Consider the following 12,054-nt stretch of genomic DNA (forward strand, 5'->3'; position numbering starts at 1 on the left):
GAAGTAAAATTATTCATAATCATTATGGTGCTATTCTCAACCCATGTCTGGTTCTAAGAAGAGGTACAGCTCCCCAGACCAAGACAACAGAGCTCATCTGATATAAATTAATGAGAATTCCTATCAGAATTTATTTGTCTGATAGGAATTAATGAGAAACATGGACATTTGATAGGAAGAAAATGACAATGTCAGTGAGAAACACTACTCTCACAAGCAGCTAATAAAGCCATTTTCTGAAGTTAATACTCAGCTAGATCCCAGTGCTTCTTCCTTTCTCTTCAGGTGTCCATCATGAGATCTTGCAACAGAGAGAGGAGACTGACCATCACTTTCATGCTCAACAAGAAGAACCACAGAACACAAGTAAAGGAAGGGCAAGACTTACCTGTAAATATGAACAACGCATAGCTCCTGCATGACACTTCTTTTCCTTTGGGTGTCCAGTAGCTCTAGGAGCAAGGTCATGGTCTGTAAGATCTTGGGGTAATGGCTTGTCCATGACAGATACCAGTGGCAGAGATACAAGTGGACAATCTCAGGACCACTAAGCAGGAGAAGGCAGAACTAGGGATCCTGGAAGAAATGCTGTACAGTTCATTGTATGTGCAAACTGGCAGCCCACACAGAGCAATGCAGTCTCACCACAGGCATCTCAGTTCACCAGTCTGAACAATTTCCAGAGGAAAACCATTTCAGAAGCTTGCTACTCCTAATTTTTTCTCTTCCCTTGTTTTTCCTATTTGTCTGCTCCATTGCCATTTCTGAAAACACTGAAAGCGCCAAGCATATTCCTGAAAGGAATATGTAGGCAGATGTAAGACAAAGCAACACACTGCTAATTGTAGGGCAGGAAAGGTATGCAGCAGCCTCTGAGCTTGCCAGGACAGAACTAATTTTTGTCTGTATGGCTGTAGTTTTTATCAGAACAGATAACCAGTTTACAGCATGCAAAGCACAATTTTCTTATTCTCTGCATGGGAATCTGCTATAGCAGGATGGCTCTGCAAGCATTTTGGGAGGCAAAGCCAAGGAAATGAGCTAAAGCAAAGCAGTGTCATACAAAGACATCTTTAACCTGGATGCTCAGCGGGTGCTCAGTACACCATGATACACCATGGTAGAAGAGGGGATGGTCACATCTCCAGCAGGAGAAATCTCTGCCCCTAAAGGGACCTTTACAGACACCATTTGTTCTTTTTCATGCTGCATCAGCCATCTTTGAAACTGGAAGAAAGAGGAAGGGAAGAGTAGTCTTCAGAGAGCTGCAGGAGCTGCAGCTCCCCTCTCCTGTATCACCCCACAGGCACAGACACAGCGACACAGCTGGGCACTGTGTGCCCGTGCCCAGCCATCGTCCCTGCATGGTGGCATGCTGCAACAGACAGGGACAGGGGGGTGGCAGGAAGCAGCAAGTAGCAGGCACCCAGGGGAGCAGAGGGTCTCCATACAGCCGGGACATCACATGTGGCTGCCTGGCAGGCTAGAAACCAGAGGCACTCCCCACACCACATTTGCTTCCATGTTCAGAGGAATTCACCTTCTTACAACGCATCAGAGCAGCACCTGATTCCCTCTTTGATCTCTTCCTCTGTCTCGAAATAATGCTTCGCATCTCAAATCTGGCTAACGGCTCCTGCTGAAATGGAGTGATGCTCTTAGTGCTCTAGTTAGTGCTGTCAAGCAAGCTGAAATGGAAGCTGGCAGTTGTCCTTCCAAATGGCTATTGCTATGTGTAGCCCAGAAGTGGTAAGCTAAAAAATCTTTTTGTATTTGAACTCCTTCCAATTTCATTCAGCAGGATACTGGCAGGCCACTTTCTGTGTTAATTATTTCTGTCCTGATTGCCTGGCCACACAGAGCACTGGATCGACAGTATCACACTTCACCATTTGTTAATTCTTCCAGCTGAATGCAGAAAGAAATTGAAATAAAGAAATTTCACCTAGAGAAAAATCTCCAAAAGTCAGGATATGGGAGAGAATGTGTCAGTGGAGTCAAAAGATACATGTATCTCCCAGATCGACACCACTACCTCTGTGATTCTGGAAATCTTTAAGAGCAGAGGAGTGACAAAGTATATTACTCATTGGAAAACGCTTAATGGGTCTGATCCTGAAATGAATTACACTGGCTTAAATCTGGAATGTCTCCAACAAAGTCAGAGATTAATCAAGAAGAACTTTTAATGCTTGATTAGGAAAGACTGCCTCTGCATTGCTGGCAGATACAAATGAGAGGACCTCGGCATAAAATTACCTCATTGCTCCCACAAATCAGTGAGCTAAATGGCTACATCTTGACATTCGCACCAGCAGTAAATTATTGTCAGGCACAAAAATCCTGCAACAATTAAATGTGGGTGCAAATCAGACTAAAAACCAGAGTGCATTTGAATCCTGTTAACACAAATATTACCTTCTAATGCTCTCCATAGTGTCATGTCTTTGGGAGAGCACAATGAATGCAAGAGACAATGTTGTCTAAAAATACCACCCTGGAAAACTGCGTAGTAGAATTTGCACCAGAACTTTCCTGTCCTTAGCTTCTCAGTAAGACTACTGCAGTATTCCCAGCAAGGGAGAAGGAAATTGATATTTTCAGCCAGGGAAACTGTCTACATGAAGAGGAGTTTCTGCTTGTATGGCACTCAAGTGCAGGTTCTAACTGTACCTGCAGACCATGGTCAGTCTGAGACCTGAATTCACACATGATCTGACGTTTCTACTGACTATCCTACTGGCCATTGATAAGATAAATTTATTTCTCACAAAAGCCAGGATCGTCTGTCCTAAACTAACCAAAATTATGTAGGGTCTGTGGTGTATGCCCTGCAATATAGTAAACACATAGAATACTGAGCACACAAACCACACATTAAATCCAGACAGAAAAGAAACTGCTTCAAAAAGTAGAGTCTAATCAGTAGAGTTCTGAAAAATTAAAAAAAAAAATAAAAAATAAGTGCAACTGGATACTTTCAAAACAGAAAAAATTACAAATACCCTCAATAAATTTTAAAATTAGCACTGAAAGAGTCTACATAATGGAGTCTACTCAGCCTCCCCTCTGAAGCACAAGCTTCTTGTTTTGACAATGTGTGAAACAAAGTGGTGGTGAAAAATTCATTAACCAGTTAGTTAAAGCAAACCCATAGCTCTCAGCTTCATTGCTGTTGGGTTAAATAGGATACTTTTTAAGAACACAACTCAGCATCTTGAAAGAGACCAGTTTACATGCAAAAAATCATGAATATGTTCTCACAGAAGCCTGAAGAGTCTCTTTTGGAGAAATCTAATGGAAATATGCTGCTGTGCTGCTGCATTAGGGCTGCTGACTTTCCACTCACAGCCACTGAACTGGTGCTGCTGTAGAAAGAACACTCTAGAAGTTAATTGGGAAAGATAAAGAGCATGGCAAAGCACCAAGAGCACAGCAGCATGTGGCTTCCTCCCCCCAGCACTTACACTGCCAACAGTGCCCTTTGAACTAGAGTTTCCTGAAGGACACTGGTGTCATAAAACTAGAAACTTTCCATTTTGGGTCCTTCTCCTCGCACAGTAATTCAGTTGAGACTGTTGATAGTAGAATTCTGAGTGATAATTAATCATTAATTTGTGCATGGTTGCCAGTGAGGAGGCAAGGAACCCATGCTGCCCACATAGTCCCATCTCCCACACAGCAGTGCTGTGTCCCCTCTACTCCCAACCCCAGTGGTCTCAGCATGGGAGATGAACAAACACTTGTGTTTAGTTAATAATAAATGAAGAGGAAGGCAGTCTGGGCAGCAGTGGCACTGACTGTAGTGGCATGAGTTTACTGGTGTCCTGCCACAGGCATCCCCAGCACACTGACGTGGCACCCAGCTCGCTGGTGTGCAACACCTCCCTGTGACACACAGACAGTGTGTGCAAGTGTTGGCCTGTTTGTGAGATGGAGATAAGCTCTTTAATGATCCTGTGGTGTCCATTTATGTTCAGGACTGTTGTGGATTTTGAGGTTAAAATTTCATCTCTTTTCCCTTCAAGGATTTAACTAAATCTCACCCAGGATTTTGAAACATGCCAGGATTAGAGAAAGATCTCTATAAACATGAGCTTATTTCTAACACCAAAATCTCTCCAGCTGGGATCAGCAATAATAGCATCAGTTTTAAAGTCTCCATCTTTATACTGGTTGGTGCTACAGGGCATACAATCTGTGCCTGGGAAGCCTGGGCTTTGCCTGAATTTATCTGAGCTCTGGGTGCTCGTTGTGGTGAAAGCCAGTGCTTAAATTGCCTCAACCTTCAATCCAGAAGTATAAACTGTGAGGAGAAACACCATCAACTAATTAGACTGTAAGCTTTCTTCCTCAGAAAATCTTTTTTTTTTATCTCAAAGCTTAGGAGTCTGAATGTAGCATGGTTTGGTTGTTATAACTTAGCAAAGGGAGAGTATGAGTAAAAAGTGCATCCTTGTGGAAAACCTGTGTGCACAAACTTAAAAACACCCTTGAAAAATGTAGCCAGGATGATGTGCTGTCTGTTCAACTTAACTGTAGGAAATACGTCTCACCCATCAGATGAAATGAAACCATAGTGAAAACCTCATTCACCGAACAGAAAAACAGTTGCAGCTTTACAGCTGCCAGCCACAGGCTGGGAGGTGCAGGTTACACACAAGGTTCACCTGTGCCTGGCAGCAACTGGCCTTTTGTCCCCTCTGGCTTCCAGCTGTGTGGTAACACTGTCCTATCAGACTTCCTTGCAAGGACTGGCCAATTGGCACAGAAGGATTAATTGCCACATCTTAGTGTGTCCAACAGGCCCTGCTGTGCTCAGAGAAAACTGCCCTGGGCACCCAAGGCAAGGAGTGCCCAACCAGGTGGGGCCTCTTCCCACAAAGGTGACACCGTCCAGTCCTTCACTGTCCAGTCTCTCCACACAAAAGCCTTTCTTTCCAATACCTTGCATCCTTGTTCTGTCTCCTCCAGGTCTTGGAGAAAAAGAAGCTTTGTCCTGGCAGCTCCACACAGGAGGTCTGTGCTTCAGCCTGGGAGAACAGGAGCAGGTAGTGCAGTGCATACTGAGCCACTGAAGTCTGGTTCAAACATACTTCAAAGCTTGTGGAAGCCAACAGGGGTCTTATGTATCGCTACTGATATTCACATCAATCTGGAGCACTTTGTCCAAGTCCACACAGTGGGATCTCTGCAGAGTTATAAATATTCCCCAACTCTCAGGACTCCCACTCCCCTGCTCTAAGTCCTCTTACCATTCCCTGGTTATATCTGACACTGCTGGATATTGTGTCTTATTTTTCCTCAGACTACAGTTCCCTCCTGTTTGTACAGAAAAAGGAAAAATTCAGAGTTTTGCTTGGACACTGACTCACCTTTTCACCAAGCTTATCCTTTCCATGTTCACATTGGGAAGTGAACTTTCAGACAGGTGGTTGGAGGAGAGAATCTCATCAGAACAGGGCATTGCACCTCTGAAATCTCATGGAAATTTGGTCTTACTGGTACCTTTCCAACACTCTGTTGTTACCACAGGTTCAGTTCATGTCAGCCTCAGAATATCCCAACTCCACACATGGCCAAACCAGGTGTCTTTGTTGAAGGATCCAGGATGTATCCTGTGCCTGGATGCCCCAGAGCCTGTAGCAATGTTTCTATAATTTTCAGTGAGATGAGAAGAAAGCTCTGTGTTCTCATTATACCTGGAGCTAAGCATAAAGTCTAACAGTAGAAACAAAGAAAAAATACAGAGCAGCCAGTTTTATCCAAATTGTTATAGGCTTTTATGGAATCATAAAGATCAGTAAAATGGTCTTTGTGTAACATACCACAATTCCAAACATAATAAAACTAAAATCAATGAACGCTCTTTAAAATCAGTGAATACACCCACACAGTTCAAATTTCATTGTATTTAGACATGCAGTAGATGTTCTGATACATCAACTTTGATTTTGCCTTCCCCTCCTCCTAGATATTCTTTTTATCAGGTTGCCTGTACAAAACACACTGAACACAGTGGGGGGGGGGGGGGGGAGGTGGGAAGTGGTGTTTTGGTTTTAAGTATTCATTAAACATCTGTAGCAGTTAATACAAAGGAAGAGTCTTTGAATAAATCTAAAAATTAGGAAACTGTACTTCTGATCTTGACTTCATCCTCATGCATCAATGAACATATTTTAATTTTGTTCATCTTTATTGCATTTAAACCAAACACTGAAAACAACAACCCTCATCTGCCTGTTATATATAATTTCTAATGACAGGGTGCCTTTTGTTCTAAATGCACATGCAAAAAGACTTTCACTTCAATATTCTAGTTCTTGGCTTTTCAAGTTAAAATAGTGCTTTACAAGTGATCTCTACTGATAGTGACATACATTTACATTAGAATTCCAACCTGATTCTCTACCTTTCATAATCTACATATATCTTTAGTTTTGTTTCAGATTCTTTTCTTGCAGGTTGTGTAGATTTGACTGCAGTAGATTTTCCCCCCAAAGAATATCCAAAAATACATGTCTGTATAGCATAAAGTTGGAAGAACTGTTTGTCACAGTCTGCTTAACAAAACAAGTTGTTTTTCTGTTTGCAGATTATTCCTGAGAAGGCATCCATGTTTTACAAATGCATTAATTATTAGAAATCATTCTGTGAACTTCATAATTTAGGGCCAAAATGGACTACTAGTTCATTTAGTTTGACCTCTTGTACCATATAAATTACTACATTTCACCTGTGCTCTAAACTCAGAGACTTCATTAGAGTAAAATGTTTCAAGTCCTAAAATTAAATTGTGCTTCACTGGTTGAGAACAAGACAGACAAAGCTGCCAGGAATATCTAAGGCCCCTGGAATAGCAAAGAATTATTTAGATGAGATATGCCCAGATCATCCCAGCAGGTGAGGCTTAAGTTTAATGAGCAGCAGGACTGAAACACCTGAAGATCATCTTAGGAAAGATGATACTCTGCACCAGAGCACTCACTCACTCTGGTCCCAGGACAATTACAGAAGGATTTGACTTCCTAATCATGAATGTCTAGTGCCACTTGACACTTCACATGAGGTAGCCTGGTATTCCTGAAAGCAGGACAGCACTGCACCAGCAGGGACCCACAGCCTGGGAGTGCAGGGGAGGGTAAGATACGTGAGGCAGAGACAAGGGGACCCTCTGTCTCACAGCACAGAGTGCCAAGCATGGGATTCAGGTCCACAAGCAGCCTCAGACTTTTTTTCAGTCCATAGGGCTTTATATTAGACAGCAGAGGAGCCTAGCAAGCTGCTCAGCCCTCTCAAATGCAGACACCCATGTTTAGTGAGCTGGCAGACTCAGGACTCTCCTCTCTGATGAACAGCTCTCTGTTGCACAAATCTCACCCTGAAGGGCTCTAGGGCTTTAGAAGGATGTGACGAAACAGCCCAGCAAGATCTAGGCAGGGGTGTGTGGGCAAAAACTGCCTTTGACTGAAACCCTGACACACAAGTTTTCATTGCACACACTGTCTTAACCCAAGAAGTGAAAATGAAAAGGTAATACTGACAGCAATGCTAGCAACCCTCCCAAAGCCCATGACAGGACTTACCCAACCTCCCCCCACCAGGTTGGCCACCCCCAGCTTCCCCCACTCTGCTTCAGCAAATGCCTTCTGGTGTTTTCCCACCCACACCGTGGGTGTCTTACCTGGGAGTCTGCCCGCCACAGGGCTTGGTTTCCAGCGTTTCCCCTCACTGTTTCCAGTGGCAAACAGAAATCACAGATATTGCCAGTCTCCTCATTATACACCCTCAGCCTCTACCTCAGGCACATACAATGGGCCTTGGTCATTTGGTCCCTGCCTGTTATAGGCTTTGACATTTCCTCTCCCTTCATGCTCTCAGGGTTTTGCAGGTCTGGCCTGGGAGAGCACAAAAGCATGCCTATTCCTGCTTAAGGAGATTGTTTTTTCATGGCAAACAGTCAAATTTCACATTGTCTGTGAAAGCCTCGATGTGAAAATAGTGTATTCTTGCACAGCTCTGCTCTCAGAAGTGCTAAGCAGTGAGCAGTTCCCCATAGCCCCACAGCTATGCATTTCCATAAAAAACAGGAACTGAGGCCTTACCAAGCATTGGAGTTCTTTAAATCGTAGGTAAAACTAATCTGTATTCCAATTTGAAAAAAGTCTCTTAAAGGACAAAACATGCATGTTGATGGCAGAGGAAAAAAAAATCATATGTCTGCTCATTGGGGAAAAAAAATCCAAGAATATTTAATGTGTGAAAATAGGACTCCAGTTATGCTGTTAAGAATAATGAAATCTAGGGTGCTAAGTACTGTATGTGTTGCTGTACAAGTTAAGCTGCCTGAGGCAGTTTTAATTTCTCTAGCCAATTTTTCTTAAATTTTCTCTGAATTTACACACCCAAGTATTCATCACCTGTAGAGGAGGGGCTGGATGGAGTAAGTGCAGTCAGAGATGCTCAAGGCAGAGGCATGCCTGGGGTCCTGGGCACTGGGAGCAGGGCATACCAGGGAGCCCTGGAACCAGAGCAGACACATGCCAGCTCCTCTGAGATCTGCTGGGAGCTGTCTCTGGTGTGGTGGATTTTAGTCACACGCTTAGCTACTCCCTCCAGCTAAAGAGAAAACACTGGTCACACAGCATGTTGCCCATGAGAGAGCGGGGTGTGCCCCTTACTGAAAGAAACAGTCTTGGAGGCAAGTGGCAGAGCCCAGGGCTGGTACTGACACACACCAAAACTATATTACTCACAGGTACTTTCCTTGTCAAGAACAGGCTGAAATTAACTTGTCAAAATTATTAAATTTGAGAGGCAAAAATAATCTAAACTTGGACAGCCACAAACAAGTGCCATCAGCAGGCGTGTACACTTTGTGGGACTACACCAGACATTTGCATTTTAGTGGTGAAATAAACATTTACTTCTGCAAATCACTGTAGTACTTGCTGTAATTTTACTTGCCAGGAGCCACTGAGTCTAAGGCAGAAGTCTGCCTGCAGCAGAGTAAGGTTTGCTCCAGCCTCAGCAGCACTTGTCCTGTGAGGGCTTGGGAAAGGGTCTTCAGTCTTCTCTGGGGTCTTCTGCCCCTATATCCATGGCAAGAAAATTTTATTTTAGATTTGCAAAATATTCACTGTTTGTGAGCTGTCACTGTCTATGTGACTCAGAACATGGATTAAAGTGAAATAGTTGCTAGAGAAACAGAGGTAGGTGCTGTGAGACAATGCACAGGTACACCCTGGGCAGAAAAGGCTGGCAGTAGCATCCTTGCAGGATGCTCCATGCTGGTATCAGAGGCTCCCTGGCCAGGGAATGCACAGGGATCAGTCAGTATCCATGACTTTGGTAAGCTGCAGAGTCCTGCAAAAGGGCCCTGTTGTGCACTCCAGCAGTAGCAATGCTGAGAAGCCCCTGAGCCCCTCTGCCACCACATGAGGCTTTCATCCCCAGCAAGTGAGGGACAGCTGTGCACAGCCTGCTCACTCACTCTAACACACATCTCGCCTGTCAGCAGCCAGCCCTGAAAGCACCTGGTGACCTTTCAGCCAGCTCTCCATATGTACAGCTACAAGCCAACAAACTATCAGCACAGTGACTGAAAAGCCCTTCATTCTCCCCCTTCCTTCTGTGTTTGTTTCCCTAAACGAGCAGTGCAGCCATTTCCACCGAGCTGCATTTCAGACATTATTTGGGTTACAGAACAGTAGCTCTGCCTGCTTGAGTCACTAATCCAGCCTCAGGTGTGGAGATTAAGCCAGAGCCCATTTTTATCACATTCTCTAAAGAAAAGGCTGCTTTTTCTGCACTGCAAAACAACATCAGGATCTGCACTGTGTTCCTGATTTGCAACAGTAACGTGCAGGCTGCATTGCTGGACAGATCCTCCAGACACGGTGCTTTCCTCCTGTTTTAGGCACAGCACTGGGAGGCAGATCCAGCTTCTTGCTCATCCAGAGGGACAAAATGCACAACCAGCAAAGGCAAAAGCTGCTCACCACCCACGCCTCAGCAGCTCTTGCCTGGAATCCTCCTGTTGAAGGGGAAGCTCCTCCCCAGGGGGGAGCCCTGGGGCTGAGATCCCACCTTGGACCCTGATCATAACGCTCCAGGCTATTCCACACCAGCCCCCAGCTGCTGCCCAATGGAGGGAGGTGGCAGCAGGACAAGAGCCTAAAAAGGTGCAAAGCCAGGCCAGAGGACCTTGTGGAAGGTGTATGTTCAGCTCTGGTTTTGTACCAGGGAAATTACTGCAGCATTCATTTGCCTCTGAGGACAAAATGCCTGTACCTGTATCCTTCATCTCCAAGCATTACAGTTTGCCCAAAAAGTGTAGTTGAATTTATCTGTCATCTATATTGTGTTTGGGCACAAACCACTGCAGAAGACCAGATTTCCCACTGGCATAGTTTGCCTTTCATACCTTTTTAATTTTTCTTGTAATTGTATCCAAATGGCAGCAAAGATGGACCTCTTCCACGTCCTTATTTTCCAAACACAAAACTCAGAGTGAAGCAGATTATGTGGTGTTTTTCTTCCTTTCAGTGCAAGATCCTCTCTTCTTCTCTGCTCTCATCAGCAACCAGAAAATATCCTCAGAACTCTGATGGAGAGACAAGACACGTGAGATAGTATATTATTCTGAATGGAGTTTCTGGAGCAACTAAAGTTTTGAGCTCATCTGCTGCTGTCTCTCTAGCTTGATTCAGAATCTAATTTGTCCAAAATTTCAACCGTGATGAACTTTCCCAAAACAGAAGCAGCAAGCTGCTTCCCACCATCACATACTTGGCTTGTATCCCGCCTATCCATATGCAGCAGATGTAAATATAATTTACTGGCAAAAGCAGCTTTCTGCAAATGGCATCTTTCTAAGTCTTCTTTAGTACCCATGTGAAGGAATAAATGATTTTATTGATGCACTTGGAGGCCCAAATAATGCTTCATAATGACCTATATGGAGGTCTTTCTTAATACACATTGATCAATAACTCACATAATTACGTCTTGTATCGTTTTGCTGAATGGTTAACAATTCTAACCAAAGTTATAATGATTCCTTACAGACAACATAAGTCTTCTAGGAGCCACATTTTGCTGCCTTCCATATATTCTAGACCTGCACAGAAATAGATTTAGTGCAGGCACCAGTTGCATCAGCTAATTTAGGACACGGCCTCTTCTCTGGTGTGCCCAGTCACTGCAAGTGCAGCTTGCAAGGTCTCCTGCCACATTATGAGATGCCTTGGAGAACAGATTGAAGCAAATACAGACAATTCCTTTTTTCTACTGTGTTGAAATAAAGTGGTTAGTAAGACGGTACTTTAATCAGGGAGAAGACAACTATAAAGTCAGAATGAAATATTTTCAGTGGTGACAACCTGTCTGGTGGCAATGGGAAATCCTGCATGTCAGCACATTCATTCTTGGCTTTATCCTTGCTCACTGGATGTGACTCAAAGGAAATGCTGGGCTTCAGTTTCTTCATCAGCAAAATGGGGATAATATTTCCACTTATGCAAGTCACTTTAAGTGGAAAGCACTGCATTCATGCAAGATAGCTTTATCGTGCCAGTATACCACAGAGTTTTTCACTTTCTGCCTGGAACATTTCATAAAAATCCCTCCACATATGGAACAGAACAACTATTACAGACTTCCAAAAATGTGATTTTTAGGGAGCTGACAGTGCCACTTACATTTGTGCACTTTTGTGTTTCAAACAGAGCCATGTTTGGCAATGAAATTCACAATCATCTGGCAGTTTTTACAAAAAAAAGCTGACCATTCTGCTCCAGGTTTTGCCAGCCTTGTCACAATCCCCCTGTGCACCAGCCCTGGCTGCTGTCTGGGCAGCAGGATGTGGCTGGCAGGCTCTTGATCAAACCCCCAGTTTCACACGTAAGTTTTGGAGCAGAGACACATTGTTTAGCACTTTAAATTCCCCTCAGCAGGACTGTGCTGCAGCATCAATTGTCATTCCATCACTCACCTTTAGTGGATGGAGGAAAATGATGCTCTAGCACCTCGTTGCTTTGCTTCACAAAAGTG

The 12,054-nt window shown here is 43.9% G+C and overlaps 1 long non-coding RNA gene across 5 annotated transcripts in view; it reads right to left on the reverse strand.

Moving 5' to 3' along the window:
* Window positions 1–9,002: 9,002 nt before the first annotated feature.
* LOC110467949 (uncharacterized) overlaps window positions 9,003–12,054 on the reverse strand; it is an 81,271-nt gene continuing 78,219 nt past the window's right edge. For all 5 annotated transcript variants that reach the window (XR_002464945.3, XR_002464947.3, XR_013340473.1 and 2 more), the window contains 2 exons: window positions 10,427–10,606; window positions 9,003–9,092 (listed from right to left, as the gene is read on the reverse strand). This is a non-coding gene — a long non-coding RNA (uncharacterized LOC110467949). The remainder of the gene's footprint in view (window positions 9,093–10,426; window positions 10,607–12,054) is intronic.

This window comes from Lonchura striata, chromosome 9 (assembly GCF_046129695.1).
Source record: "Lonchura striata isolate bLonStr1 chromosome 9, bLonStr1.mat, whole genome shotgun sequence".
NCBI lineage: Eukaryota > Metazoa > Chordata > Aves > Passeriformes > Estrildidae > Lonchura > Lonchura striata.